We start from the raw sequence: 26,632 nt of genomic DNA on the forward strand, positions 1-26,632 counted from the left end.
AGCAAGACTCCATCTCAAAAAAAAAAAAAATAAATAATAATAATAATAATAATAATCAGAGCTGATGCAGCGTGTGTGCACACGCTGATGCCAAAGCCCATGCCTGCTTCTTTCCAGGGCTTGCTCCAGATCTGTCTCCCTTCCAGGGAAGGCAGTCTTACCCTTCTCATTGAAATCTTGCTGGGGAAGTACAATCTGGGACCACACCAGATGCCCAGGGTTCCAGTCTTATCACGAGCCACGCGACTATGAAGACGTCACTGTAACTACCTGGGTCTCAGTTTCCTCATTGGCAAAATGGGGATAAAATATGATGTGTACGCTTGACAGGACAGTCATGGGAATCTCCAGATTGTATCAGTGCGGCCCTACTGGCCAGGGCCCTGCATGGGCGTTGTTGTCACAATGAGGGTGTGTAGTGCTTGAGAGACGTGGGTCGTGCTCTCCTTTCCTTTTCCCCCTCTTTAAGCCTGTAAGTGAAGCCCAAGGTGAACCTCAGACTGAGCCCTCCTCGCTAAGACAATGGGCCTTAGAGCCAGACCCGACCTGGGTTTGTTCTCTGTGCCTCTTAGTCGTGTATGTGTGACCTTGATTGAATAACTCAAGGTCACACATACACTACTTAATAAAAGGTGACATTTATGTATATATTTAGAGTCTCACTCTGTCACCCAGGCTAGAGTGCAGTGGCGTAATCACCACTCACTGCAGCGCCACGGCCTCCTTATCAGATTTTATAAAAATCTGATCATCAATCCTTGAATTCATCCTGAGATGGAGAAGGGCCTAGACTTCTCATCAACAGTGTAGTTTTTCAGAGTTTTGGGTTTTTTTTTTTTTTAAGTAGCCCTATGAGAGCTGCAACAAGTAAATTCTCCTGGAGTTTTCACAATAAAGAGGCTGGGCTAAAGCCATCCTCCTGCCTCCGCCTCCCGAGCAGCTGGGACTACAGGCATGTGCCACCATACTCAACTGATCTCTTAATTTTTTGTAGAGACAGGGGTCTCACTCTGTCATCCAGCTGAGACTACCGGCACACGACACCATGCCTGGCTATCATATCATCTTGATGGTAGTATCTAAGCTCTCCAAGCTTGCTTTCTTTGGGAAAACGGAGTTATCAACATGTATCCTAAGTGCTTTTCATAGGGATAACACAGACAGCTGTGTGTAAGGTACCCACACAGCACTAGGCATACAGCAGACAGTCAACCCATCTTGGCCTCCCTGCCTCTCCTGGCCCCTCACCTCCAGCACTTGCCCACCCTTTCAGTCTTAAGAAGGAACGGCCGCAAGGGCAGCCCTGAGTACACAGCATGAGAATACAGGTGAGTCAGGCCTGCAACAACTCCGAACACAGGAATTGGCAGCTCTGTGGGTGCCAGGCCTGCCACAGAGCTGCCAATTCCTCCGACAAAAGCCCACAACCCGCCCAGAAGATGAGACTTGGGGTGCCCTCGGGCGGGCGGGCTGAACGGCTCAGCTCAGTGTCTTCAATTAGAAGTTTCTGTAACCACAATGAGGTACAAATCAGAGGACTGCCTTCCAAGCCAATTACTCCTGAGTGTCACTCATCTCTTGGGCAGCCAGGGCTGCCTCCATCATTGGCACACGGGGTATGTCCCAACATGTCCTCACGGCCCGGATGAAACAACTCTCACAACTCTGCAAAACAGCCTAGGAAATACAGGTGAGGACTTCAGCTAAAACTTTCCACGAAGGCACGCAGCCTCCCCGATGGAGGGTGTGCCATGGCCCAGGCCCTAGGAGGGTACCGGAGATTCCAGAGGAGGATGACAAGGCACACAAGCCCCTCCATGACCAGCCACTGTTTGTACTCACACCAAGCCCTCCACCTTTGATACCTACAGCTAATTCTAGAAAGTTTCACAACATTCCAAGCCACTTACCACCCTCTAGCAATTGATCCTCCCTCTATACCAGCCTCCAAGCAAACACGCCCATCCTTCCAGACCCAACCATGGCATCCCCTCTCCTGTGCCCCCAACCCACACTCTCGCCAGAGAGGGCTGGCTCCACCCACCCTTGTGTGCACGGCACAGGCCACTTACACAAACACAGCTGCACTCCCTGGTTTCGGTGGCCTTCTCCCCACCAAAACAGAAACTCCCTAAGGGCAGAGCTAGGGCTGCAGCTCTTCAGGTGCCCAATATCCCAGAGGCTCTGAAACACCAAAGGAGGGGTGAGCTTTCTGCTCCAAGGGCACAGGCACCTTTGAGTCACTGCCCAGAAACGCCCACTGTGTTCCCCTTGAACCCAGCAATTACGCACAATACAGCGGCGTGTCGGTGCACCAGTCTCTGCAGCAGCCTCTGCTTAACCATCACTTAGCTGCAGCTTAAAAACCTAATTTGTTTCAGCTCCTAATGATGCGGGTTCTTCATTATGAAAATTATTAGTATTATAATTGGCCATGGGAAAAAGCCTCAATTTGGAGGCAGCCTAAACACTTTACAATAAAGGAATTCTTGCACCAATTACGGAACATTCTAATGACGGAATACAGATCAGTCTTAAAAAATGAAAGAAAGGGCCAGGCACAGTGGTTCATGCTTGTAATTCCAGCACTTTGGGAGGCCAAGGCGGGCGGATCGCTTGAGTCCAGGAAGACAAGACCTGCATGGGCAACACAGCAAAATCCTGTCTTTACAAAAAACAGAAAAATTAGCCATGTGTGGTGGTGCGTGCCTGTAGTATCAGCTACTCACTCAGGAGGCTGAGATGGGAGGATCGCTTGAGCCCTGAAGGTTGAGGCTGCAGTGAACCGTGATTGCACCACTGCACTCCGGCGTGGGTGACAGAGACAGACCCTGTCTCATAAAAATAAATTAATTAAAAATTAAAAGTCTGGAAAGAACAACACTAAAATGTCACTGGAATTAAAGAATTATGGGATTTTCTTTTTTATTTATTTTTGAGAGTCTTGCTCTGTTGCCAGGTAGGAATGCAGCGACACAATTTCGGCTCACAGCAACCTCCACCTCCTGGGTTCAAGCAGTTCTCCTGCCTCAGCCTCCCAAGTAGCTGGGATTACAGGCACACACCACTACGCCTGTCTAATTTTTGTATTTTCAGTAGAGACAGGGTTTTGCCACATTGGCCAGGTTGGTCTCAAACTCCTGACCTCAAGTGATCCAACCGCCTCAGCCTCCCAAAGTGCTGGGATTACAGGTGTGAGTCATTGCACCCAGGTTATTCTTTCTTTACCTCTTTCTGTACTAGAAAAATGTTCTAAAATAGTCATATAACTTTTTAATAATGAAAGCTTTTTTTTTTTTTTTTAGACAGAGTTTCATTCTTGTTGCCCAGACTAGAGTGTAATGGCGTGAACTCAGCTTACTGCAACCTCCGCGTCCCGGGTTCAAGCGATTCTCCTGCCTTAGCCTTCCAAGTAGCTGGGATTACAGGCACCTGCCACCAAGTCCAGCTAATTTTTTTTTTTTGTATTTAGTAGAGACGGGGTTTCACCATGTTGGCCAGGCTGGTCTCGAACTCCTGACCTCAGGTGATCCACTTGCCTCGGCCTTCCAAAGTGCCGGGATTACAAGCATGAGCCACTGTGCCAGGCCAAAGTTTTTTTTTTTTTTTTTTTTTTTAATTATTAACAACTTTGACCAGGAAAAACAAACCTTGCTTTTCCTTTACAGTCTCTCGTCAGGGTTTCGCTGCAAATCTGTCCATAGCATCGTGGCTGAGGCACCATGGAATGCTGCTGTTCTATTAGAGATGCAATTTCATCCAAAAGAAAAAGGGAAAAGTATCCAAAAGTCTTTCTAGTCTCAGGGGAATTAGAAAAGCTTCAGAACAAGACCTGCGCTGGCACAAGAATCTGAGTGGCAATCACCCTGCCCAGCTGTGAGCCCTGGGGCGGGTAAGCCCCACACATGGATCTCACTGCAGTTGTGGCCTCTAGGAAGAAGGCCTTGAATGCAGATTTTAAACAGGTACTCAACTCAGACTGAGCTATGGCTCCTAATCGCTACTCAGACCCGGCTACTTTCAACTTAACAATATGTGAGAAACCCATCTCATCACTGTAGACCTGTTGAAATCTGTTACGACTAATTCTTCAATCCTCACCAGAATGCTGGCTATCCTGCCTCTGCTGTCCTGAGAGAAGATGAAAGCCACTGAGTAGCCACAGAGCAGTTATGTCCCCTTCTCTAGGCTCTGTGATTCCAGCAGTTAGAGTGGGTTCAGAAACCCTTATACACGTGATCATATGCTGTCTGTCAACATGTAAAACAGGCCGAGCATGGTGGCTCACACCTGTAATCTCAGCCCTTTGGGAGGCCAAGGTGGTAGGATCACTTGAGGCCAGGTGTTAGAGACCAGTCTGGGCAACAAAGCAAGACCCTATCTCTTAAAAAAAGAAAAAGAAAAGTAAAACACAGAAATGTGGGATGTTGTTTTTGACACAGAGGTGGCCTCCATTCCTAATTTTCTTCAAGAGAACCATGAAGCTCCTTTGCAAAATAGGAGTTTTCTTTGAGACAGAGTCTTGCTCCATCACCCAGGCTGGAGTGCAGCGGTGCGATCTTGGCTCACTGCAACCTCCGCCTCCCAGGCTCAAGTGATTCTTGTGCCTCAGCCTCCTGAGTAGCCGGAACTACAGTGCACCACACCACACCTGGCTATTTTTGTATTTTTAGTAGAGACAAGGTTTCACTATGTTGGCCAGGGCTGGTCTCAAACTCCTGGCCTCAAGTGATCCACCTGCCTCGGTCTCCTAAAGTGCTGGGATAACAGATGTGAGGCACTGCGCCCAACTGGAAAACGGGAGAGTTCTGAGAAGTGTGGACTGGAAACTAGTGAGAGGAGGTAACTTCTAGAACCTCTTCCCAGTTCTGATTCCACTAACATGGTCTAAACTTTCCAAACTCAACCCACACCACTGTTCAAGTCCTTATTTTCTAAGCTGTTTCTCTTTTGGGCACTTTCCAAGAGGACTGGGCCTGAAACTCCACACCCCACCAGCTGACAAGTGTGCGTGACCTGGAACTAGAAATGACCTTCTCATAGGGCAGATGGCCACCTACAGGGGACACCTTGTTAGAAAGCCTCTCCAAAGACCTGAGAGAGTTGAATCCTGACACAGACATATCAAAGAAATGTTCTACTTTACTAGAAATTTTGTTTAAAACGTACATACTAAAATCAGTGGCTGAGCATGGTGGCTCACACCTATAATCATAGCTACTTGGGAGGTCGAGGCAAGAGGATCTCTTGACGCCAGGAGGTCAAGACCCAGCCTGGGCAACACAGAGAGACCCCCATCTCTATTTATTAAAGAAAGGGGAAAGAAAACAATTTGGTAATATATATCAAGAGGTTTAAAAATGTTCACTTCCTTTGATCCAATAATTAAGACTAACTTGAGAAAATTATAGAAGAATTTTGATGTGAAGCTATTCACTACAGCACTATATTACGTAAAACAGAAGCATAGGGCAAATTCCATATAAGTCAATAAAATGTTAACAGCTGTCTTTGAGTGGAGAAACCATAGGAGACCTTTTTTCTTCTTTTTTACTTGCTTCTTTTCCTCTTCATATGTAGATGTTTTGTTTGACTTCCTTATATATCTGAAATTTTCACATTTTCTAAAGTGAGAAAGTATTACTTCTGTTATCAGAAAAAATCTCTCCTGGCCAGGCGCAGTGGCTCATGACTGTAATCCCAGAGCTTCGGGAGGCCAAGGCAGATCACCCAAGGTCAGGAGTTTGAGACCAGCCTGGCCAACATGGTGAAATCCCATCTCTACTAAAAAACATAAAAATTAGCTAGGCATTGTGGCAGGCACCTGTAATCCCAGCTACTTGGGAGGCTGAGGCAGCAGAATCCCTTGAACCCGGGAGGTGGAGGTTGCAGTGAGCTGATAACTGCACCATTGCACTCCGTCTGGGCAACATGAGTCTCAAAAATCAAAACAAAACAAAACAAACCTCTTCTTAAAATCCCACTTTTAAAAGGTCATAAATATAAACCAAACCACCACCACCACTGTGTCTTACCATCATTACTTTAAATGGCTGCTGCTATCCCAGTGCGGTTTCACTATCAGGCCCTGTCAATTTACCATGGCACCTCCCTGACAACAGACACATCCCCCCAATCCCCAAGTTCCACAAAAATGGAAGAACCAACCATCCACGTTCCTGACTATGACAGCAGTCCTGTGAGTACAGCGAGATGGGGCTTTGCTTGAAAAGGGATCACTCAGGCCAGTGCCTCCCACACCTTACTGAAAGATGGCACGAAACCAGCATGGGATTTGTCCCTTGCACAGTGTGTGGCTGGAAGGGAAGTGACAACTCTTCTGGCTGGGGCCTGACGAGCCCTCCGGGGACAGGTCAGAGCAGAACCTTCCAAAGGGCAGCCATGGTGCTGGCCCCAGTAACCTACAATTCCCTTGTGGTCAACCAGCTTCTCCAGAACCAAGAACCTGCTGACTCCTGGGTGGCCAAGAGCAATCTGACCACCTACAGCCAGTCAGAAGGTGGAGCCCCGGTTTACGGGCCTACCCAGAGGGCAAAGTGGAGGAGTAAAGGGGGCAGCAGTGGATATGTAATAGTAACAGTACGCCTGGGGTGGTGGCTCACACCTTGTGATCCCAGCACTTTGGCTGGCTGAGGCAGAAGGACTGCTTTGAGCCCAGGGGTTCAAAGTTGCAGTGAGCTATGATTGTGCCACTACATTCCAACCTGGGCAACAGAGCGAGAGCCTGTCTCTTAAAAAAAAAATAACAGCGGAGCAGGAACCTGCATCCAGGAACAGAGCCCTCTGCTCCTCCCTCAGAATGAATGGAGACCAGAAATCAGATGTTTATGCCCAAGAAAAGCAGGATTTCGTTCAGCACTACTCCCAGATTGTTAGGGTGCTGACTGAGGATGAGATGGGGCACCCAGAGACAGGAGATGCTATTGCCTGGCTCAAGGAGATCCTGGAGTACAATGTGATTGGAGGCAAGTATCACCGAGGTTTGACGGTGCTAGTAGCATTCCGGGAGCTGGTGGAGCCGAGGAAACCGGCTGCTGATAGTCTCCAGCGGGTCCTAACCGGGGACCGGTGTGTGGAACTGCTGCAAGCTTTCTTCCTGGTGGCAGATGACATCAAGAATTCATCCCTCACCCACTGGGGAGAGATCTGCTGGTATCAGAAGCCGGGAGTGGGTTTGGATGCCATCAATGATGCTATCCCTCTGGAAGCATGTATCTACTGCCTGCTGAAGCTGTATTGCCGGGAGCAGCCCTATTACCTGAACCTGATTGAGCTCTTCCTGCAGAGTTCCTACCAGACAGACTGGGCAGACTCTGGACCTCATCACAGCCCCCCAGGGCAATGTGGATCTTGGCAGATTCCCCGAAAAGAGGTACAAATCTATTGTCAAGTACAAGACAGCTTTCTACTCCTTCTACCTTCCTATAGCTGCAGCCATGTACATGGCAGGAATGGATGACAAGAAGGAGCACGCCAATGCCAAGAAGATCCTGCTAGAGATAGGAGAGTTCTTTCAGATTCAGGATGATTACCTTGACCTCTTTGGGGACCTCAGTGTGACCGGCAGAGTTGACATGACATCCAGGACAACAAATGCAGCTGGCTGGTGGTTCAGTGTTTGCAGCGGGCCACTCTAGAATAGTACCAGATCCTAAAGGAAAATTACAGGCAGGAGGAGGCCGAGAAGGTGGCCTGGGTGAAGGCACGATACAAGGAGCTGGATCTGCCGGCCGTGCTCTTGCAGTATGAAGAAGACAGAGCCACGTCATGGGCCTCACTGAACAGTATGCAGCGCCCCTGCCCTGAGCCATCTTTCTGGGGCTTGCGCACAAAATCTACAAGTGGAAAAAGTGACCTAGAGACTCCAAGGGCGGGGAGAGAAGGCTCTCAATAAGTAAATTGTTGTTTAAAATAAATAAATGAATAAATAAATAACAGCAATGGCTACCAGGTAAAGGTTTACCAGGCACCAGGCACTGCGCTAAGCCCCTCCACCTGACTAGTAATTCTCGTTGGTCCTCACAACCAGGGAAGCTGGATATTTCCATTCCACAACCGAGAAAAGTGAGTCACAAGAAGACATGCGGCTTGCCCAAGGATATCCAGGGACTGAGAAAACCCAAATCTGTTTCCAGAGTTCCTGTCTTTCCCACCAGGACAGACTGACGCTGGACAAACCGGCCTATAGATGTGTTTTGCTTGGGCTACTAAGGTTTGGCTTCTAAAAACTGAGCGGATGTTTAAAAATTTGAATATTTGACCAGGCTAAGTGGCTCACGCCTATAATCCCAGCACTTTGGGAGGCCGACACGGACAGATCACGAGGTCAGGAGATTGAGACCATCCTGGCTAACACGGTGAAACCCCATCTCTACTAAAAACACAAAAAATTAGCCGGGTGTGGTGGCAGGCACCTGTAGTCTCAGTTACTCGGGAGGCTGAGGCAGGAGAATCACTTAAACCCAGGAGGCGGAGGTCACAGTGAGCCGAGATCACGCCACTGCACTCTAGCTTGGGCGACAGAGTGAGAATCCGTCTCAAAAAAAAAAAAGGAATATTCACAGTAAAAAAAAAAAAAAAAAAATCTAGATTTCCAGCTTCCTTTGAAAATCAGAAAAGATGCCAACATTTGCAGGTGGGACCTAGATCCAGGATCTCCTTGGCAACACCAGCTAAACTGCAATGGTGGCTGGGATGTCCTCTCTGGGTGACCACAGCTACCACGACTCCCTATGGCTGGGGCCAGCATGCTTTTCCTGTAAAGGACAGAAAAAGTCTCTGCCACGACTCTGCCACTAGACCACAAGAACAGTGATAAACAATTTCTAAACAGGAGGGGTTGCGTACCAATAAAACTTCATGAACTAAATCAGGCAGTGGGGCTGAACACGGTGGCTCATGCCTGGAATCCCAGCACTTCGGGAGGCTGAGGCGGGCAGATCTTTGAGGCCAGGACTTTGAGACCAGCCTGGCCAACACAGGGAAACCCCATATCTATCAAAAAAATACAAAGATTAGCCAGGCGTAGTGGCATGCGCCTGCAGTCCCAGCTTCTTGGGAGGCTGGGGCAGGAGAATCACTTGAACCCAGGGGGCAGAGGTTGCAGTGAGCCAAGATCACGCCACTGTACTCCAGCCTGGGCAACAGAGTGAGACCCTGTCTCCAAAAAAAAAAAAAAAAAAAAATGGCAGTGGGCCAGATTTGGCTGATGGGCCATCATTTGCAGATCTCTGCCCTGTGGCCTCCCTCACATCTATTACCGTGCTTTCACACTCCTACAGTTGAGCAAGACTTCTCTGAACTCACGTCTCCATCAAAAAGGGAGAGAGTGCTCTGCCTCTGGCTAGCTTTGCCAACAACACGCCCTGCCCTCTGCAGACATGTCAGCCTTTGCCCAACACCTAAGGGTGAAATACAGCATCCAACAGCACAGCAGGCAGCATGCCAACAGAGCCACACCAGGCGTTGATAACATTCTCTGCATCCAGGAATCAGGCCCTGGCCTCCCTCTCCCCTTCCTCTCTCCATTCTCCCTGGATCCTCAGGATCTGTTCCCATGGCTTCAATATTCCCCTGCATAGAGATCACCCAAAGCTATCCTCATGATGCCCTGCCCGAGCCCCTCAAACCCTCAGCTCCCGCCATCTGGACCCCCTGGCAGTGCCCGGGGCAGGTCAGGCTGTTTCATGCCCTTCGTCCCCCACTGAGAATGCCCATTGCCCTTGTCCACTTACTCATCTCTTAATTCCTAACTTGAGACTTTGCCCTGTGAGATCTTTCCTACGTTCACTCCCGCTCCACAGGCAGAAGTGGCCACTTCTAACAATCAAGGCCCACATGACGTTTGAGTGCCATTATCTGTCTCCTCCACTGGGGAATGCATAAGCTCCTTAAAGGCAAGGATTATGTTCAGGAAGACTTCAAACCAGACCCACAAAACTGAGTACTAGTGAAAAAATACATTTCACTATTTTTTTTTTTTTTTTTTGAGACGGAGTCTCGCTCTGCTGCCCCCGCTGGAGGGCTGTGGCCGGAGCTCAGCTCACTGCAAGAAAAATTAGCCGGGCGAGGTGGCAGTCGCCTGTAGTGCCTCCTGAGTAGCTGGGACTACAGGCGACTGCCACCTCGCCCGGCTAATTTTTTGTATTTTTTTGTAGAGACGGGGTTTCACCGTGTTAGCCAGGATGGTCTCGATCTCCTGACCTGGTGATCCGCCCGTCTCGGCCTCCCAAAGTGCTGGGATTACAGGCTTGAGCCACCACGCCCGGCACATTTCACTATGTTAAAATGAAGAACGGCTGATCAACAGAAGACACCTTAAAGAAAGCGGAATAATAGGTTAAAAGCTGGGAGAAGATATTTGCAATAGACATGAAGGATTAAAATCAGCAATATATAAAGAGCCCTATAGAGCAACAAAAAATAAAGCACCAAGAACCCTAGTGAAAAACTGGCAAAAGACATGAATATTTCACAGGAAACACATATGCCAATAAATGTAAGACGAGATAGTCAGCAACAGTGCTCACAGACCTAGAAACCAAGTTCCCAAAGATTCCATTTTCTCCTCATTCACTTGGCCAACAGCAAATGTTGATAAGACTGTGGAGTTGCAAGACATAGTACACTGCTGGTGAAGTAGATACTGGGATAAGCACTTCATTCAGGAAACAGTCTAGCAATAGCTACGAAAGATGAACATTGCTGAGCATGGTGGCTCTCTGTCATCCCAGCACTTTGGAAGGCCAAGGTGGGTGAACTGCTTGAGCCCAGGAGTTCAAGACCAGCCTGGGCAACATGGTGAAACTCCATCTCTATTAAAAAAAAAAAAAAAAAAAAAAAATTAGCTGGGCATGGTGGTGCATGCCTGTAGCCCCAGCTACTTGGGAGGCTAAGATAGGAGGATCACAAGGGCCTGGGAGGCAGAGGTTGCAGTAAGCCGTGATCACACCATTGTACTCCAGCCTGGGCAACAGAGCAACACCTTGTCTCAAAAAAAAAAAAAGTTGAACATTTACTTACCCTATAACCCAGTAAAATACCACTCCTAAGTTTATATTCTTATATATGTATGATAGGAGGCATACATGGAAATTTTGGAACAGAATGCTTACAATACCAAAAACCTGGAGGCCGGGCACGGTGGCTCACGCCTGTAATCCCAGGACTTTGGGAGGCTAAAGCAGAAGGATCACTTGAGACTAGGAGTTCAAGACCAGCCTGGGCAACACAGTGAGATTGCCTCTACACAAACTTTAAAAATTAGCTGAGCATGGTAGCCTGTGGCCTGTAGTCCCAGCTACTCTGGAGGCTGAAGGGGAAGGATCCCTTGGACCCAGGAATTTGGGGCTGCAGTGAGCCATGATCATGTCACTGCACTCCAGCTGCCTGGGTTACAAGGTGAGACACTGTCTCTAAAAAAGAAATAGGCTGGACATGGTGCCTCACGCCTGTAATCCCAGCACTTTGGGAGGCCGAGGCGGGTGGATCACCTGAGGTCAGGAGTTTCAGACCAGTCTGACCAACACAGAGAAACTCCGTCTCTACTAAAAACACAAAATTAGCCAGGCATGGTGGCACATGCCTGTAATCCCAGCTACTAGGGAGTCTGAGGCAGGAGAATCACTTGAACCCGGGAGGCGGAGGTTGCAGTGAGCCGACATCACGCCACTGCACTCCAGTCTGGGCAACAGGAGCGAAAACTCCGCCTCAAAAAAAGAAAGAAAGAGAAAGAAAAAGAAAGAAATACACATGTTAGATAAAGGAAAAAAAAAAACGAAAGAAAGGAGATAATGATTACCTCAGGGTAAAAACAGAAAACAAGTTCAAATGAAATGATTAGATGTTCTAAGGGGACCTGATAAAGCAGAAAACTTTTAAAAGATTTTTAAAATTAAAAAAAAAAAAAGAGTAGATGTATACTTTTGTTTCATGATCCCAGCTTTTGTTTTGGGTGCCTAGATTGCCAGTGCTTACTACATTTATTAAAAATAACTGACTAAATAAGGAAAAGTAGGTCAGGCATGAACACTGAGGAGTATGTACTAATCAGTCTTGCTCTCAGCTTAGCTGATAAGGCAAACACCAAAGGGACTGCTGAATTCATCTTTGTACTCCAAGTGCCAAGCACAAGCCCTGGCACACAGAATTTCGGGAGGCATTTGGGGAATGAATCAGTGCTCTTCTCTCTAGCCCATGGCCTCATTTCCTGTTGGCCTCTTAATACCTTCAACACGTCTGAGGCCAAACGCATCCTCCTTCCTCATTCTCCTTTTCCCCCTGGATTTCCCCCAGGCGGCCAAGAGAAAAACCTCAGGTTCTCAGTCCTCCTCAGCCCGCTCCTCCAGGCCTAGCAGCTGCCTGCCATGCTCTCTCCTCAACTCTGAAGCCCCCTGCTAACACCTGGCCGGGACCCTTATGCCTCTCACTTTAATAAATACTCCCTCCCTGCCAGGTGCAGTGGCTCACGCCTGTAATCCCAACACTCTGGGAGGCCACAGTGGGTGGATCACCTGAGATCAGGAGTTCGACACCAGCCTGGTCAACACAGGGAAACCTCGTCTCTACTAAAAATACAAAAATCAGCCAGGCGTGGTGGCGGGTGCTTGTAGTCCTAGCTACTCGGGAAGCTGAGGCAGGAGAATCACTTGAACGCGGGAGGTGGAGGTTGCAGAGCTGAGATTACGCCACTGCACTCCAGCCTGGGTAATAGAGCTAGACTCCATCTCAAAACAAACAAACAAACAAACAAACAAGCGCTCCCTCCCAAATGGCTTCTCCAACTCTGCTTTCTCCCCCTCATACGTCTCAGATAGAAGGGGGGGGGGCAGGGCGGGGGACAAGATTAAGCTTCCTGAACTACCATTCTGATCTTGTCTTTTAAGATCAGAGGCAGGAGAATCTCGAGCCTGGGAGGTGAAGCTGCAGTGAGCTGAGGTGGCAGCACTGCACTCCAGCCTGGGTGACGGAGTGAGACCCTGTCTCAAAAAGTAAACAAGCAAAACAAAACAACAACAAAAAGAATGAAAGAAAACACCCTCTTATCAACTTCCTTATCAGTTCTCTATGTTCACTTTATCTCTTTGACTAGACTATGAGCAACCGAGGGCAAAACCACTTATCTGCCTCTCCCCACGAAGAAGCTGGCATGGTGTAAGAAGACTGTCACAAAGCGAATAATCCAGTCTAACCCATTCCACATGTTCCAGCGTGCTCCTTTAAAATGTCCCGGCCGGGCGCGGTGGCTCAAGCCTGTAATCCCAGCACTTTGGGAGGCCGAGACGGGCGGATCACGAGGTCAGGAGATCGAGACCATCCTGGCTAACACGGTGAAACCCCGTCTCTACTAAAAATACAAAAAAACTAGCCGGGCGAGGTGGTGGGCGCCTATAGTCCCAGCTACTGGGGAGGCTGAGGCAGGAGAATGGCGTGGACCCGGGAGGCGGAGCTTGCAGTGAGCTGAGATCCGGCCACTGCACTCCAGCCCGGGCAACAGAGCAAGACTCTGTCTCAAAAAAAAAAAAATAAATAAATAAAAATAAAAAAATAAAATGTCCCTCACGAGGTCAGGCATGGTGGCTCAGGCCTGTAATCCCAGCACTTTGAGAGGCTGAGACGGGAGGATCACTTGAGGCCAGGAGTTAGAGACCAGCCTGGACAACATAGAGAGACACTGTCTCTAGATAAAACATTAGTCGGGTATGGTGGCAGGCACCTCAGCCACTCTGGAGCCCAGGAATTTGAGGCTATGGTGAACCATGATCACTCCACTGCACTCCAGCCTGGGCGGCAGCAGCAGACCCCAACTCAAAAAAATAATAAATAAAATACCCCTCATGGAAATCTCCTAAAATCCTTCCGCTCCCGAGTCTTGGCATGGCCCACATAACCCTCCCCGCTCAGCCCTCTGCCTGCTTTTCCAGCTTCCTCTACCACATACTAAGCTACTTACAGTAGCCCAGCTGTGTCCCGGTAGCTTCATGACTTTGCAAACGCTGACTTCTCTCCCAGACGACTGTGTCCCACTTTCTAAGTCCTACTCCTCCTTCACAAACCCCCTCAACTACCACCTTCCAGGAGCCTTCCTGACCCTCCCTCTAACCCTCCCCTTTCTGGATGTGGGTAGGAGGGCCTTGTGCTTTCCCCCAGCTCAGTGTATGTCACACTGACAACACTGTCACTGACTCTGGTTTGTCTTTTCCACCAAACAATGCGCTCCCAAAAGACAGAGATCTTGTCTGGCACCCAGGAAAGGTTTATGCAACAAAAGAAATGAAAACTGCCAGTTCAAATGCAGAAATCGTGACTTGTGTCTTCCATCCCATAAAGCATGTCTTAAAGTGGAAAGCATCTTCTAAGACTAGTTAGTGAAACAGGAGAAGCAGCTGGCAAGACGCCACTGCAATTTATTTGAGACAGGTGGCAATCAACAGTCAACTTCCAGGGCGCACGTTTATCCTGCAGACCTCAAATTCCACCCTCCCCAATCCCCACCTTCTCTGCACCTGATAGAGAAGGCAGCAAGGTCAAGTCCGCAAGGCTCTCACCTTTTCTCTCTGGGGAGCTGGCACAAACCGTCCCTTCTGGATGAAGACACCAACTCCTTAGGAAGAATGACTTGTTTGAGTTCCCATCTTGATATAAACCACAAACAACCAAACCGGGCAAAGCTGAAAGGCTTGCTGACTCAGCGACACAAATTCCAAGGCACCTTTGCCAACTAGGAAGAAGATGATCAGGTTTTAAATTAAACAGCAGTTAGTAAAAAACAAAGGTACAGATGTTGGATCCCCAGTGCTGTGCCTGGGGACTGAAAATCACCAGATTTATTTTCCAATAGCCTGGGCGGAGCAGAAAGTACAATAGTCTTCCTCCACCCACTTAACAATCAAGGAGATGGTTGAAAAAAACAACAAAAAGCAAACAAAACCCTGAGCCCTTTTTAAAATTTTTTTATTATTATTATTTTTTGGAGACAGAGTCTTGCTCTGTCACCCAAACTGAAGTACAGTGGCATGATCTCGGCTCACTGCAGCCTCCGCCTCCCAGGTTCAAGCAACTCTCCTGCCTCAGCCTCCTGAGTAGCTGAGATTATAGGCATGCGTCACCACACCTGGCTCTGAGCCCTTTTCTTTAAAAAAAGAAAAAGTTTGTTTTTTTGAGACAGGGTCTCCCTCTGTTGCCCATGCTGGAGTGCAGTGGTGTTACCATAGCTCACTGCAGCCTCCAGTTCCTGGGCTCAAGCGATCCTCCTGCCTCAGCCTCCCAAGTAGCTGGGACTACAGGCACCCACCAACACGCCCATCTGATTTTTTACAGAGACAGTGATCTCAGGAATCTTCTTGTTTCCCAGGCTTGTCTCAAATTCCTGGACTCAAGTGATCCTTCCACCTCGGCCTCCCAAAGGGCTGGGATTACAGGCGTGAGCCACCGTGCCTGGCCTGAGCTTTCTCACAGAAGGCCCTAAAAGGACTTCATAAGCCAGTCTGGCAGCTAAGCATCCAGGAAATCAACACACCAGAGACGGTAAATATTTAAGGTCACAGAGCAACCGAATCAGAGGGCTTGCTATCCAGATGGCTTAAGTAAGCCCGGATGGTGGCTACCAGAAAGTCTACCTTCTAGAGCGCTGGAGGAGCTAGGAGGGCATGCAGAAATATCCTGAGTTTCTCAAGGGTCCAGACGTCTGTACACATGCTATTTATTTCCATCGCTGTTGGCGCTTAGAGAAGTGGAGCCAGCTTGGAGGAGGAGGGCAGCTGGCTGAGACAGTCGCGATGAAAGCGCAGCTCCAGAAAAGGGAACCCAGTTCTAAATCTTTTTCGGCACCCCTTAAAGACCCCAAAAAGTGACCCAGGGGCCCAAAACTCCCGGGAAGGCTCCCCACAGGAGAGCAGGGAAGCAGAGTTAGGAAGCAAACTCCTCCAAAGTACAACCCACGGCCCAGTGAGTCCCTTCACCCGGGGGTAGAGCCCAGCAGGACCCACCCCTCGTCAGGGAGCCAGTGGCAATCTCGTCACCGCCTCCTCCGGGTACTTTGGGAAGGGGTGCACCCCTCCCGAGCGACCTGGACTCCCGGGAGCGGCGCCCCTCCGCCTGCGAGCCCCTCAGCCTTCACCCGAACGTCCTCTCTAGCACTTGGCACCCTGTCCGGTCCAAAGCTCCCGGCGCCTCCCAAGTCCCCCAACTCCCGCCCTCAGGACCTTGATCCCGGAGACCGACAGCCCCGACACCCACGATCTCACGGGACCCGCGGGTGTCCCCGCCGCCCCGGCCGTCGCTCCCCCCCAACACCCACGCCCGCCCCCTTCCGGTCCCAGCTAGGCTCCAGCTCCCCGCGCCACCCCACGCCCCCGGGACCGCAGCCCTAGAGACGCGCAGGTGGCCTGCCCGCCCTCTCACCGAGGCTGAGGAGGACGAGGGGACGGGACTGAGGGCACCACCGCGCTCAGGCTGCAGCTCCGGCTCGGCCTGGGCAGGGCTCTGGCTGTGGCTCCGACTCTCAGGAGAAGGCAGCCAGAGTGAAACTCGGCGTCGCAGCTTCCGAGCGCGCCGCTGCGCATGCCCGGGGTGTGCGGCCTTCTGGGAAATGTAGTCCCGGTGGGGCCCAGGGGGCGGGCAGGAGGCGGGGCTCGGGGGGAGGGGCTCAACCCAAGGCGCACCTGCTCCGGTGTCTGTTTTCTTCCTTCACCTGTTCACTCATTGACTTATTCCTTCAGTAATTACTGACTTAATTTTAACTAGTTTTTACTAGTACATACATGGTGCCAGGTCATGTGCTACTGTGTTTCCCTTTTTTGTTTTTAAAATTAATTTTATTTTTCTTTTTGTACAAATGGGGGTCTTGCAGTGTTGTCATGTTGCTCAGGCCGATCTCAAACTCCTGGCCTCAAGCGATCCTCTTGCTTCAGCCTCCCAAAGCACTGGGGTTGCAAGTGTGAGCCATCGAGCACAGCCTTTTTAAATTTAAATTTTTTTCTTTTTCTTTTCTTTTTTGTTCTTTCTTTCCTTTTTTATTTTTAATATTTATTTATTTATCTTGCTACTGTGTAGTGGGAGTGTGAGAGTGAATAGGTGAATCAGAAATGGTTTCTCGGCTGGGCGCAGAGGCCGATGCCTGTAATCCCTGCACTTTGGGAGGCAAAGGCCGGCGGATCACCTGAGGTCGGGTTCTAGACCAGCCTGGCCGTTCTTGGCAAAACCCCGTCTCTACTAAAAATACCCAAAAAATTAGCCAGGCGTAGTGGCTTGTGCCTGTAATCCCAGCTACTTGGGAGGCAGAGGCAAGACAATCACTTGAACCCTGGAGGCGTAGGTTGCAGTGAGCCAAGATCGCACCATGGCACTCCAGCCTGGGCTACAGAGAAGGAATCCCTCTCAGGAGGAGGAGGAGGAGGAGAAGGAGGAGAAGGAGGAGGAGGAGGAGGAGGAGAAAGAGGAAGAAGGAAGAGGAGGAAGAGGAGGAGGAGGAGAATAGAAAAAGAAAAGGTTTCTCGCTGGGAGTGGTGGCTCATGCCTGTAATACCAGTACTTTGGGAGGCCACTGGGGCCAGATCATGAGGTCAAGAGATTGAGACCATCCTGGCCAACATGGTGAAACCCCATCTCTACTAAAAATACAAACATTAACTCGGTGTGGTGGCGCGCACCTGTAATCCCAGCTACTCGGGAGACTGAGAGGCGGAGGAGGTTGCAGTGAGCCGAGATCGCACCACTGAACTCCAGCCTGGGTGACAGAGTGGGAATCCATCTGAAAAAAGGAGGAAAGAAAGAGAGAGGAAGGAAGGAAGGAAGGAAGGAAGGAAGGAAGGAAGGAAGGAAGGAAGGAAGGAATGAAGGAAGGAAGGAAGAAAAGCAAGCTCGGTTGGTTTCTCTCCTGGGAAAGCTTCGTATCTAGTTGGAAAGTCAGGCACTTAAACACACAATTACAATATAGTGGGGAAAATGTTTGGATAAAGGAGGGCACAGAAGGATATGTCTAACTTTGGGGTGGGGAGAAGACATCACAAGACAGATAAAGGCTATGTGGGTTTTTCAGTCCATAGAGAAATTTGCCAGTTGGAGCACAGGGAAGCTCTTGTAAAGCAAGAGAGATGTGAAAGTGCCTCATGCACTCCGGAGGCAGCCCAATGTTCCTGGTGGCCAGGACAGAGGACACATGGAGGGAAAGGAGTGAGGAAGGAGAAAATGCACTAGGCTATGGCAGGATCTGAGGAGTATGGGGAGAAGCCAGGGTAAGATCGTGATGAACTTTAGATAATGTGAGTGTTCACACATGTGTGCACATATTACATATGTTGAATATTATGTATACAGTTTCAGTGGGATCAAGTTTCTCTGAATCTTGGAGGACCATGTACCCAGTTAGAGATATTTACCTGGAATGACATTATCCTAAGGTCATTGATCCTTTATCAGGATTACTCGGGAGGCTGAGGCAGAAGAATTGCCTGAACTGGGGAGGCAGAGTTTGCAGTGAGCTGAGATCATGCCATTGCACTCCAGCCTGGGTGACAGAGCAAGACTCTGTCTCAAAACATACATATATATACAAAAATTAGCTGAGTGTGGTGGCACATGCCTATAATCCCAGCTCCTCGGGGGGTGAGGCAGGAGAATCACTTGAACCTTGGAGGTGGAGGTTGCAGTGAGCCGAGATGGCACCATTTGACTCCAGTCTGGACAACAAAAGTGAAACTCCATCTCAAAAAAAAAAAAAAAGGAAAATAAAATAAAAATCTGACCTCAGGTAATCTGCCTGCCTCAGCCTTCCAAAGTGCTGGGATTACAGGTGAGGGCCACTGCATCCGGCCAGAGTTCCATTTTTATAACCTGAAAAGACGGACTATTTTTATTTGGGAAAAATAAAGAGTTCTGGTTGTGAAAAGAAGTAAAATAGGGCAGTATCGAGAGAGAGTGGGGGGCATGGACTTTTATATCTTTGACAGGAGAGAGAAGAGTGTGCTGACTTCTGAAATTGCAGCAGGATGTCTGCCCCCTGGGAACCTGGAAATGAGGGAAACAGGCTTGGCCACTTGCAAAGTGAACTTTAAACTGATATATGTAGCAAAGGGTCAGAGACAAAAGAACTGCCTGGCAGGAGGGGGCTGGTTAAAGAACCCCAGAACACTAGGCAGCCCTAGAAGGAATGAGGAAGACTCACAGTGCCCTAGATCTATAGTTAAGCCAAAAAGGAACTTTGAGCAAGGCAAGGTGGCTCAGCACTTTGGGAAGTGGAGGCAGGCGGATCACCCGAGGTCAGGAGTTCGAGACCAGTCTGGCCAACATGGTGAAACCCCGTCTCTACTAAAAATACAAAAATTAGCCGGGTGTGGTGGTACGCGCCTGTAATCCACCTACTCGGGAGGCTGAGGCAGGAGAATCGCTTGAACCTGGGAGGCAGAGGTTGTAGTGAGCCAAAATTACACCATTGCACTAGCCTGGTTGACAGAGTGAGACTCGGTCTCAAAAAAAAAAAGGAACTTTCAAAATAGAGGGCAGAGAATATAGGAATATGCACCCATTTGTGTTTTTTAAACAATTGCATACAATAAAGAAGAAAGTTTCTGGGAAGAGACCCAAGAAGCCCCCAGAAGGTCGGGAGATAAGCTGAAGAATTTTTTTTTTCTTTTTTTTTTGAGACGGAGTCTCGCTCTGTAGCCCAGGCTGGAGTGCAGTGGCCGGATCTCAGCTCACTGCAAGCTCCGCCTCCCGGGTTTACGCCATTCTCCTGCCTCAGCCTCCCGAGTAGCTGGGACTACAGGCACCCGCCACCACGCCCGGCTAGTTTTTTGTATTTTTTAGTAGAGACAGGGTTTCACCGTGTTAGCCAGGATGATCTCGATCTCCTGACCTCGTGATCCGCCCGTCTCGGCCTCCCAAAGTGCTGGGATTACAGGCTTGCGCCACTGCGCCCGGCCAAGCTGAAGAAGTTTTAAAGATTTTATTTATTTATTTTTTGATACAGTGTCTCCCAGGCTGGAGTACAGTGGCGTGATCATAGCTCACTGCAGCCTCGACCTCCTGGGTTCAAGTCATCTTCCTGCCTCAGCCTCCTGAGCAGCTGGGACTACAAGTGTGCACCACCCTGCCCGGCTGATTTTTGTATTTTTTGTCGAGACAGGGTCTCACCATGTTGCCCAAGTTGGTCTCAAACTCCTGGGCTCAAGCGTTCCTCTTGCCTCAGCCTCCCAAAGTGCTGAGATCACAGTCGTGAGCCACCCACCACGCCTGACTGAATTTTTAAAGATTTTAAGAGGGCTGTCGGCCTGGCGCAGTGGCTCATGCCTCTGATCCCAGCACTTTGGGAGGCCAAGGTGGGAGGATCACCAAAGGTCGGGAGTTCGAGACCAGCCTGACCAACATGGGGAAACTCCGTCTCTACTAAAAATACAAAAATTAGCCAGGCGTGGTGGTGCATGCCTGTAATCCCAGCTACTGGGGAGGCTGAGGCAGGAGAATCTCTTGAACCCAGGAGGCAGAGGTTGCAGTGAGCCAAGATCGCATCATTACCCTCCAGCCTGGGCGAGAGTGAGACTCAGTCTCTAAAATAAATAAAATAAAATAAAATATGAAATGAAATGAAATGAAATGAAATGAAATGAAATGAAATAAGGCTCTCTCCTCTCTGGCAGTATCCCCACTCCCCACAACACACACAGTAGGGCAGTTTACCACTGGCGTTCTTGCATAACGGTCCACAGCCTAAGGGGCAGTGGTAGGAGCAGCAGCAGGAAATGTTCCTGGCAGAAGTTCTTTGTCTGAAATTTTCTGCCTAGAGATAGTGTCTTTTTTTTTTTTCTTTAAACTCCTCAAAGGCTGAGGTTTGTTCAACACACCCAGGCCACCAGCGCTCTGAAGCAACTGAAAATGAATGACGTGGCCCAAGAAAGAATGTGACTGTTGGCCACACAATGGGGAGTGGTGTTGAGCAAAGAAATTTAGCTTCTAATACCCATAATCCCAACACCTGGGGAGGTCCAAGAGGGAGGACCGCTTGAGCTCAGGAGTGTGAGACCAGCCTAGGCGACAAGGCAAGACCCCATCTCTACAAAAAACAAAAGAATTAGCTGGGTGTTGTGGGATACCCCTGTGGTTCCAGCTACTTGGGAGGATGAGGCAGGAGGATCACTTGAGCCCAGGAGGTCCAGGCTGCAGTGAGCTATGATGACACTACTGTGCTCCAGCCTGGGTGACAGGGTGACATCATGTCTCAAAAAAAAAATAGAACAAGTGGGGGCTGGGCATGGGTAGAGCGTGTTTGCAAACTGTTGGAATTTTTCCACCAGTTGATGAATGAACGGCGAGCACGTGTACCTTACTTTAGATTTGCCACAAGGGAACCTGTGAAAAGGATGAGCCTTTTCTTTGGTTGTTGAGATGGGGTTTCACTCTTCTTGCCCAGGCTGGAGTACAGTGGTGTGATCCTGGCTCACTGCAACCTCTACCTCCCATATTTAAGTGATTATCCTGCCTCAGCCTCCCAAGTAGCTGGGATTACAGGTGTGAGCCACCACGCCCGGCTAATTTTTGTGTTTTTAGTAGAGATGGGGTTTCACCATGTTGGCCAGGCTGGTCTTAAACTTTTGACCTCAGGTGATCCGCCTGCCTCAAGCCTCCCAAAGTGCTGGGATTACAGGTGTGAGTTACCGTGCCCGGCAGGGTGAGCCCTTTCAAAACATGTTCCAAGGGGCTGGGACTTACATAAGATAATTCTCTGGGGAAGACTGAGAAGCCTGGTTTACTCCACAGGGCTGTAAAGCACCCTTTTTTTTTTTTTTTTCTTTTTCTTTCTTTCTTCTTTTTTTTTTTTTGAGACAGAGTCTCTCTGTGTCGCCAAGGCTGGAGTTCAGGGGCGTGATCTCGGCTCACTGCAATCTCCACCTCCTAGGTTCAAGTGATTCTCCTGCTTCAGCCTCCTGAATAGCTAGGATTACAGGCACCCGCCACCACACCTGTCTAATTTTTTTTTTTTTTTGTATTTTTAATAGAGATGGGGTTTTGCCATGTTGGCTGCAAAGCCATCTTGCTTTTCTTTGTTGTGCAGGTCACACCTGGGTCCTGAGCAGGGGCCATCATCGGAGACACCAGGTGATGTCCATTCATCAGAAATAATGAGCAAAGCAGCTGTGGCTTCTAATCAGACCATCCCTCTCGGGTGTCAGATGGAGGCCAGTTAGTAGAGGCACTAGAGAACCAAATTCTGCCTTTCCAAGCAAAACACCAGAAAATGCTCTAGCCCTTCGCATTGATGCTGGAACCCAGTATCTTGCTTTTGCTTGGGTTTTCATGATCTTCTCTTGCTCTGGGCGAGCTGGGGGCTGGTTCTAGGATCAGAACCTTCAGAGGCACTAAGAAATGCCACCTGAAGTGGAGTTAAATAATTTCTTTTTTCTTTTCTTTTCTTTTAACTCCTCCTGCTATTGTCAGAGGCGGGTGAACCAGAGCAACTCCATTTTGAACAGGGGCTGGATAAAATGAGGCTGAGAGCTATTGGGCTGCATTCCCAGATGGTTAAGGCATTCTGAGTCACAGAATGAGATAGGTTGGCTCAAGATATAGACCTCGCTGATAAAATAGGTTGCAGTGATGGCCGGGCGCAGTGGCTCACACCTGTAAGCCCAACACTTTGGTAGGTTGAGGCGGGCGGGTCATGAGGTCAGAAAATCGAGACCATCCTGGCTAACATGGTGAAACCTCGTCTCAACTAAAAATACAAAAAATTAGCTGGATACGGTGGCGGGCACCTGTAGTCCCAGCTGCTCTGGAGGCTGAGGCAGGAGAATGGCCTGAACCCAGGAGGCGGAGCTTGCAGTAAGCCGAGATCGCGCCACTGCACTCCAGCCTGGGCAACAGAGCAAGACTCCATCTCAAAAATAAATTAAATAAATAAATAAATAAATAAATAAATAAAACAGGTTGCAGTGAAGAAACCGGTTAACACCCACCAAAACCAAGATGGCAATGAGAGTGACCTCTGGTTGTCCTCACTGCTATGCTCCCACCAGTGCCACGACAGTTTACAAATGCCACGGCAACATCAGGAAATTACCCTATATGGTCTAAAAAGAGGAGGCATGAATAATCCATCCCTTGTGTAGCATATCATCAAGAAGTAACCTTAAAAATGGACAACCAGCCACCCTCGGGGCTGCTCTGTCTATGGAATGGCCATTCCTTTATTCCTCTACTTTCTTAATAAACTTACTTTCACTTTACAGACTCGCCCTGATTTATTTTTTGCGTGAGATCCAAGAACCCTCATTCGGGGTCTGGGTAGGGACCCCTTTCCTGTAACACTATCATTCTCAAGTTTAGTTTAGTTTTGTTTTGTTTTAGAGACAAGATCTCACTCTGTTGTCCAGGCTAGAGTGCAGTGATGTGATCACGGCTCACTGCAGCCTGGAACTCCTGGGCTCAAGAGATCTTCCCACCTCAGCCTCTTAGGAGTGCTGGGATTATAGGCTTAAGCCACTGCATCCAAACTCAGGCCTTTTTTTTTTTTTTCTTTTTAATATAAATTCCTTTTTTTTTTCCTTTTGAAATGGGGTCTTGCTCTGTTGCCCAGGCCGGAGTGCAGTGGCTGGATCATATCTCACTGCAGCCTCCAACTCCTGGGCTCAAGTGATCCTCCCCGCTCAGCCTCTGGAGTAACTAGGACTACAGGCACTCACCACCATGCCTGGCTAATTTTTATATTTTGTTTGGTAGAGATGGGGTTTCACTGTGTTAGCCAGGCTGGTCTCTAACTCTTGGGCTCAAGAGATCCCTCCACCTCAGCCTCCCAAAGTGCTCGGATTACAGGTTAAGCCACTGTGCCCTGCCCAAATTGATTCTTTTTTTATTTCACTTTTCCCCCTGTGATACAGTCCCAGGAGATCCTCAAATAAATTCTTAAAACAGTCTTATGACTCTAATGTCAGAAATCTTATCTACAGGAACAATGGTATGCAATGGTCAGGAACTAGTGCCACCTGACTTTTAGCAACAAGGAAGTGGGCCAAAATGCAGCCTGATTAATGCTTAATTATAACTCTATTTCTGTCCAGAACCCAGCACACAGTTCTTGTCACTCCTGTGGGGATAGTTTCATTCTCATTGTAAATGAATATTCTGGTGCGTTGGTTTGGGATATATAGATTGTTCAAGAAAAGGGATCAAGCCTGGTGCAGTGGCTCACGCCTGTAATCCGAACACTTTGGGAGGCTGAGGTAGGTGGATCACCTGAGGTCAGGAGTTTAAGACCAGCCTGGCCAACATGGCAAAACCCCCATCTCTACTAAAAATACAAAAATTAGTCAGGCGTGATGGTACTCACCTGTAATCCCAGCTACTCAGCAGGCTGAGGCAGGAGAATCGCTCGAAACCCGGGAGGCGGAGGTTGCAGTGAGCCAGGATCGCGCCATTTGCACTCTGGCATGGCCAACAAGGGCAAGAATCCGCCTCCAAAAAAAAAAAGAAAGAAAGAAAGAAAAGAAAAGGAAAGCACGCTTGGTGACTGTGCTAGGTTTTTTGAGATAAGTTTTTTTTTTTTGTTAAGAGCAATTTTGTTTAACTTGGGGGTTATTTAAAGATTGTTTCAAAATATGGATTTAGGAAGGAAATAGAAACAAGGTGGGAAGAAGACCAGTAAGTAGGAGAGATGTGAAGAAAAGTTATAAGTATGAGGATGTATTTTTGGTAAAGAAAGTTGAAAAGAGTAATTTTTCATTTTGCATAAGAGAGGACTTTGGTCAAAATCAAGAGGAAAGGAAAGGAAATTTCTGTCCTAAAGTAGATTGCTAATATAAAAAAAGAAATATGGGAGAAAATTGAAGGTTTAAGGAAGTTGTAGAAGGTTTGTGGAAGATTAATCTCATGAAAGGAATTTTGTGTGTGATTAAGCTGGCTGAAATTAGAAGGGGATTATTTATAAGAATTTTGGCCGGGCGTGATGGCTCATGCCTGTAATCCCAGCACTTTGGGAGGCCAAGGCGGGCGGATCACCTGAGCTCAGAAGTTTGAGACCAGCCTGCCCAACATGGCGAAACCCCATCTCTACTAAAAATACGAAAATTAGCCAGGTGCGGTGGTGCGCACCTGTAATCTACCTACTCGGGAGGTTGAGGCAGGAGAATCGCTTGAACCGGGGAGGCAGAGGTTGTAGTGAGCCAAAATTGCACCACTGCACTAGCCTGGGTAACAGAGTAAGACTTGGTCTCAAAAAAAAAAAAAAAAAAAAAAATCCATAAATATAAGATTTTCTAAAAACTGAACTTTCTTTTCTTTTATTTATTTACTTTTTTTGAGACAGTTTTGCTCTGTTGCCCAGGCTGGAGTGAAGTGGCGCGATCTCGGCTCACTGCAACCCCCGCCTCCCCAGTTCAAGTGATTCTCCTGCCTTAGCCTCCTGAGTAGCTGGGATCACAGGTGTGCACAACCACACTCGGCTAATTTTCATATTTTTAGTAGAGACGGGGTCTCACCATGTCGGTCAGGCTGGTCTCAAACTCCTGACCTCGTAATCTGCCCGCCTTGGCCTCCCAAAGTGCTGGGATTACATGTGAGCCACTGTGCCCAGCCCAAAATTGAAGGTTTTTTTTGAGGCAGGGTCTTGCTCTGTCACCCAGGCTGGAGTGCAGTGGCATGATCATAGCTCACAGTAGCCTTAATCTCCTGGGCTCAAGTGATTCTCCCACTTCAGCCTCCTAAGAAGATAGGACTACAGGTGTGCACCACCACACGTGGCTAATTTTTACTTTTAGTAGTGGTGAGGTCTTCCCATGTTGCCTAGGCTAAAAACTGAGCATTAATATCAAAAGTACACTGATGGATACAAGACCACAATTTGGGCCCCTATGTTGGAACCACAGGGTTTTTGTGGACCATTGATCTGCCCTTTACAAGAAAATTGTAAAACATTTTTCTTTACCTTTTAGGTAACTGGCCTAGGAAACAGAGAATCTCTGTTTCATCAGGAATATTGGCCAGGCACGGTGGTTCATGCCTATAATTCCAGCACTTTGGGAGGCCAAGATGGGCAGATCACCTGAGGTCAAGAGTTTGAGACCAGCCTGGCCAACATGCTGAAACTCCGTCTCTCCTTAAAATACAAAAATTAGCTGCTGTGGTGGCGAGCACCTGTAATCCCAGCTACTTGGGAGGCTGAGGCAAGAGAATTGCTTGAACCCAGGAGGTAGAGGTTGCAGTGAGCCGAGATCACACCACTGCACTCCAGCATGGGTAGCCCAGCAAGACTCCCCTCAAAAAAAAAAAAAAAAAGTATTTATTGTGCTTTGTGTCTTTGAAATCTTTTCTCTTTGGTTTTATTTCACAATGACCTGTGATCCTACTTTGATCAAGCATTTTAAAACTTTGATATTTGACAAACTTTTCAAAAATCACAATTAAGGGAGACACAGTGGCACACGCCTGTACTCCCAACACTTTGGGAGGCTGAGGCAGAAGGATTGCTTGAGCCCAGGAGTTTGAGACCCACCTGGGCAACATAACAAGATCCCATCTCTACAAAAAATAAATAAAATTAGCTGCACATGGTGGCACATACCTGTAGACCCAGCTATTCTTGGGGCTAAGGTGGGACAATTACTTGCTTCAAGAGTTCGAGACTGCA

General features: G+C 48.5%; 1 protein-coding gene and 1 pseudogene across 3 annotated transcripts in view; one reads left to right on the plus strand and one right to left on the minus strand.

Moving 5' to 3' along the window:
* DTX2 (deltex E3 ubiquitin ligase 2) overlaps window positions 1-16,604 on the minus strand; it is a 50,416-nt gene extending 33,812 nt beyond the window's left edge. For 2 of the 3 annotated variants that reach the window (XM_023218723.2, XM_026456627.1), the window contains exons 1-2: window positions 16,423-16,564; window positions 14,568-14,740 (exon numbers count right to left, since the gene is read on the minus strand). The gene's annotated coding sequence lies outside the window, so the exon portion shown is untranslated. Of the gene's footprint in view, window positions 1-14,567; window positions 14,741-16,422 lie in introns of all 3 variants that reach the window. The other variant, XM_026456628.1, reaches the window with a different exon arrangement.
* On the plus strand, window positions 6,779-7,875 carry LOC111547072 (annotated as a pseudogene).
* Window positions 16,605-26,632: the final 10,028 nt, after the last annotated feature.

Source organism: Piliocolobus tephrosceles, chromosome 8 (genome assembly GCF_002776525.5).
Source record: "Piliocolobus tephrosceles isolate RC106 chromosome 8, ASM277652v3, whole genome shotgun sequence".
Lineage (NCBI taxonomy): Eukaryota > Metazoa > Chordata > Mammalia > Primates > Cercopithecidae > Piliocolobus > Piliocolobus tephrosceles.